Here is a 5,907-nt window from a genome sequence, read left to right as displayed (position 1 = left end):
GAGAGAGAGAGAGAGAGAGAGAGAGAGAGAGAGAGAGAGAGAGAGAGAAGAGCCCTTTCAGAGAGTGTGTGTGAGTTATGAGGGATGTGCGAATGGGAAGTGTTTATTTTCTTTCTTTTTTTTTCAAGATTCCAGACCGTGAGTAGCATGAGTGACCTCGTCCCTGTATACTACCGACCATCCCCAACAACATATTTAGAAGCCTCAGCTTGATGTACCTGCCTCGCCATCCACCTCGTCCTCTACCTCCGTCTTCCCACCCTCACCATCAGACAGGAAGAATCTGACTTAAAAAAATGAAAAAAAAAAAAAACACGTGAAAGAAAACGCGTTTGAGACGAGTATGTGAACTCATAACACCTTGTACTTCTAATAGGTTCACATAGAAAGACAGTACACTAAGTGGAGCAGATTAACGCACTGATTTGAAGGGAGAAAGGGTGGGAGAAAGCCACTGGTGAAACCATATTCAGTGGTAGAAACTAAACTGAAGAAGCACTGGGAAAAAATAGAACAGTAACTATCGTAAGTGAAATCTCAATAACCCAGAAATAACCTACAGTCACGGGAATCCAAGACCCGCGCCAGAAGACACGGGACGCAGCTAAAACTGATGGTAGACATCTGCTAGGAGGGAGAGAGAGAGAGAGACCTGGCACGTGTGGCTTCTTCTCTATCGACAGCTTTCACCGAATTAAGAGCATTCAACAAGGTTCTTGACCCTTCTCGCAAGGTGTTCTGGTACTCAAGACAATGAAACAATCCCCGACAATGCGAAGAAAAATAAGTGGATTAAGGGTCATGTATTGTTTCGTAGTGAAGACCTCTTTCGGTAAAACTTTTGGCACTCGACAGCCTCAAATGAGAGTGCCTGGAGGTGGAGTGGTCAGTAACCTGCCTCATCCAGGCCAGGAGGAGTCGATCAGTGACCCCCACACAACCCACGCCAGCGAGGCGGGCGACACTGTCCAAGAAAGTCTGCTCAAGTAAATTCGTCCCAGCGGTATTCCTACTTGTGCAGTCACTGCGTAGCTTCCCTCCCGCCGTGCCTTCCTTTCTTCCCCCAAGGACGACCCTGAACCTGTCACCTTACCTGTGGTATAGCCATCCACGACATGGCCGACCTCCTCATTGGACGATTCGTATACCAAACGGAAGCCATTATACCCTATTTTCCTTTTTTTCTGCAACCGCCGTTACTCGACCTTTCTTTCCACTTAGGCAATCAGTACTTTATCTTTGGCAATATCATTAAGCCAGCCTCTAATTGTCCCTTAAGGATTACGTTGTTACAATCGCAGTTTAATGTTTTGTGCAGTTTTGAGCCTGCATCATAGTCATTATCTAAGCTGCCGATCAAAGATAGCATCTGCTATTTTCCCAGGCGACTTGCTAAAGTAACCCTATTTAAAGCTGCAGTGTATATGATTTGTCAGTGTATGGACCAGATAGCCATATCTAGCCCTAGTATCTATAGTTTGTCAACGTACGGCCAAGGTGTCTTATTTTCATTTATGTGACTAGACTCTGTACGACCATAATAACTGGATCGTCTATGTTCATTCAGATGGACTATCAAGATGTGTTGTGGCACTACATCATTAACGTTAGAATCAAGATCAGCGGAGGAGTTGAATTCAGTCTCTTTTCTTCTCTTTAAGGTTTCGTGTCATTACAATAGGTTTTCTGCAATGTTAGGCAGTAGAAACGAAATGGAAGATCTTAGACGAAGTCTTGCACATACTAAATACGCCCCCAGCCTATCTAGGATGGCAGTTGTTTGGTAGTTGGGGAATAGTATGTGTACTTAGGGTATGTGTGAGAGGATTGTTGCCATAGGCAGCGTGGATATGAGGGCCAAGAACCACCACGACCCTTACACACAACCCCAGGAACAGTGATGATTTCTCGAGATAGGAAGCGTATCAAGAGTTTTGTAGGCGGACTCCTACTGACCCATAGTGATTACTTTCATACCCTTTGTCGTATACGCTTTACAGACACACCTTCCGTTCTTCTTCATGTAGTTCTCCACAACCTGCTCACGGACTAAGGTTTGGTTTACATACCCGAGAGGCTGTTCACCTTCAGCCAGACTGTATCATCGTCAGCGGACGGGAGTGAGGATAGACTCGTCGAAGAACTTCTCACTTCGAGAGAGTTCATAACTTCTTTGCTATTTACAGCAGCGCAGCCTTGAAGGGGCTATAGGTATATATTACACCTTCCACACGAAATCGTAACACGGCTAGTTACCTACGTCTCCATCCATCCCATGGCCATGGCAGACAAGGCGCCTAGAACACACCCGACCAACACAGCATTCACTCCTCCGATACTTGCCAGAACATTTGGCTCACCCAACCTGCACAACTCCCTCTCAGTCTCCGTTTCCCTCGTGCTGTCAGCCTCTGCTGTATCGTAGATCTTCTCGAGAATCTTACAAATCACCTCACCATCTTAACACGTCCTTCGGTATTAGATCTTTTTAACGACTACCTTCAACCACTTGTCATGAGGATGTTTCAGTCTTTATTGATATTTTGTAAATCAAGAATAAAACTATTCTTTGGTTATAGTCAATGGAGGCTACTACGTAAGTAATATAAATTCAGCAACCCAGAAAGCACTACAAAGAAGAGAGGCTTGTGACTCGTGTGAACTTTTCTCTTTTCATGTAATTCATTTTGCAGCGAGTTACGGAGTCTTAACAAAATTTAGTAAGGGAAAAAAAGATATTTTAGGAAGTTAGGGGACGAAGACATCACTCCAGAAATAAGAGGAAAAAATGTACATGGAACAGAAGGTCAGGAATAGCTCGACCCAAAGAAATTATCTATCCAGCTCGTACACTTATGTAGCTCTGAAGTCTAGAAATGTTATGGGTTATGCAGATCCTACTGGCTTTCTTCCGTTATTTCTTAGGATGTAATGATTATAAAGACATCACCTGTACGTTTATAGACGATTTCCCTGAATGTATCATATTCTATGTTAGCAAGAGAGAAGGATTCATCGCGATGATATTCCCAGGACGTGTGACGAAGTGAGTTAGATCCACAGCACCACCTCGGGATGATCGTCTTGTTTACATGTACAGTCACGCGGGGGTTCACCAAGACATTAAATATAGAGTTTGGCTCATCGTGCAGTGCACGTTTATGCTCACTATGAACGCTCAGCTGGACGATGGAGTCGAGGGAGTGCCAGGTGGTCTCCCTGAGGGAAGGATTATAATAGCTATTTACATGTTCTGGGTTAATGACCAACCAGCCCAGCAGCAGTGGCTTGCGTGTACAAGTTATCAACATGGGAGTACAAGGGAAAGGTGGATACCAGAAGACCTGATGGTCTGGGACCTCACGGATCATTCAGATGTGAAGATCAGATCGACTTGCTGGTGCTAAAGAAGGACAGTGACCTCCTCTTGACGAGGGTTTCACCATGGCACGAAAAATGATTTCCATAAGTTTGCAAAAGTTATCATGAGAGTCAGTCGAGTTATTATTAAAGCACTCTCAGCTGCCAGCCTATAAAAAACGGACTCTGGGGATCTTCTGGTGAATATGTTCCTAATTCCTCATGTGTGGAACCCATATACTAACATTCCTCAGGTGCTGAGGTCATACACTATCAGTCTTCATGTGTCGACTGCACATACTACCAGCATAAAGCAGACATATCGCCACCCCTCATCTAAGAATGCATTCATCCTGTGTATCTAAGGAAATATCTGTATGAATCTGGTTCGGAATCACTCCACTGGTCTTTGAAAAATCGCATGACAGACAAATCGATAAGAGACAGACATATGGAAGGGGACGCTTTTCAATATTTCCAGCCTCCATTCAAACCTCTATACTAGCTGGACAGTCATGGGGTTCAGGTGTAACACTGCGTCGGGATCCGTTAAAGACACGGGTTAGCTGTCAGATACGACAAACAAGAGAGGGTCGAGCTCCATAAAAAAAGAAAACGAATCGTACCAGTCGAGCAGGACAATATAAAAAAAGGTGTCGGATCCCACAAACAAGAAAACAAAAACAAATGAATGTCATCACAAACAAAACACAGTTCAACAGGATCTTTCTTGGTTTCAAAAAGACGAAACATAAACAATTTAGACAGACACACAAATGAGTGCCCATTGATTGCCTAGTCCTTAAGTAACCTCACTCCCTAGGACCGTTTGTGTAGCTAAACCTCACATACGTCAATTAAACCTCAAACACGTCACACTTTCCCTACTACGCCACAGTAATCAGACCTTGCTAAAGAAACGAGACAAAGGATACCAGGCGAAACCCTTATGACCGCGAGAGGATTAACCCCTCATGGGGTACAAAGAAATTTACGCCTGTATTATCACCACACGAAACGCAGAACCATTATATCCATAAGGGGGATGAGGGAAGGGTAGTGGCAAATGCTCACGAATAAACAAGAACCCATTCAGACGTGCTCCAAGACAACTTAAAGTTGATATAAATCCATATATATATATATATATATATATATATATATATATATATATATATATATATATATATATATATATATATATATATATATATATATATGCTCGAAACACTGTCTCGTTAAGCTTCACGAGACAGTGTGTGAAATATTAACGCGTTACTGAAGAAGAAAAACTGTAAGTGGAGGCCATTCGAACAAGGATATTCCAATCTGGCTTGCGTAAACTCTGGGGTCAAAACAGACTTAAATGCAAAATATTGTTTGCAATATTAGGATCAATAATGGTGATGTTCAGAAGTACTAGTGTGTCCTTGACTTAGAAGGATGTTGGACAATAGATGACAATGTAGATGTACAGATGTCCCTGTTTTTGGCCAGAGTTACACAGAGATATATGAATACACAAGACCATATAGACCCCAAGGTCAGAACAAAGTGGTCTAACAATATAGACGAACAGATTTCTCTATATCATACAACAGATGGCAATATACATGAACAGATATCTGTGTTTAATATATTCAAGATAACCTTTCAATTCCAGGACGTTGATTATCAATATAATCCATAAGGCCACTAACCACCAAATCATAATTTAGAAAAAAACTTTTTGTCTACATCTGTTTTCTTTGCCTAATGGGAGGCTGACAGACCTTATGTAATGACGAAGAAAAATGCTGTCAAGTAGAAATGAGGCGAATGAGGGTAATGGTGAGTACTGTCCACTCAGGAAGCTTAATTTGATGAGGATAATTCTAAGATAGTGGCCGAGGCCACGGTGATATGAGAGAGAGAGAGAGAGAGAGAGAGAGAGAGAGAGAGAGAGAGAGAGAGAGAGAGAGAGAGAGAGAGAGAGAGAGAGAGAGAGAGAGAAGACCCAGAAGTAGCAGTTGATCCCTATGGTCGTACAGAAGACCTGTAGGTAGTATAGCTACAGTGTCAGATGCAACAGACGACAGTGGGCTACATGAGACGACGGGAGGAGGAGAAGGAGACACGTAGAGTGTTGGCAGGGAGGTGCGGGCCGGACCACAAGCCACGGGCAAGACGGTATATTGGGCTCTATTCCTCTGGCAGACGCGGCCAACAGGTGGAGACCCCCAGCCAAATTGCTGAACTTTTATTGGTTGAAGGAGTTTGTCGAGAGACGTAAATGTTCGCAGACGGTCGTTAGCGTCTGGAGCGGATTTTTCCTCTTGGCTTTATTAAATGAATTTCACAAAGAAATATATTATATTTAGCCTTGGAAAGATGATAATGGGACTATATATCATATATCTTTTCTGGCTATTGTCGTGGTTCCGCGGGGATTCCTCTGGACGAGCAGAGAGATATGTAGGTCAACCAGTTTAACTGCCAATAACATATTGCCAAAAATTAGCGTTCGAATTGTTCCTTCCAGGGTTCGACCCGCGACAGCAATTGCTT

This window comes from Panulirus ornatus, chromosome 37, assembly GCF_036320965.1.
Source record: "Panulirus ornatus isolate Po-2019 chromosome 37, ASM3632096v1, whole genome shotgun sequence".
Lineage (NCBI taxonomy): Eukaryota > Metazoa > Arthropoda > Malacostraca > Decapoda > Palinuridae > Panulirus > Panulirus ornatus.
This window is presented reverse-complemented; position numbering follows the sequence as displayed.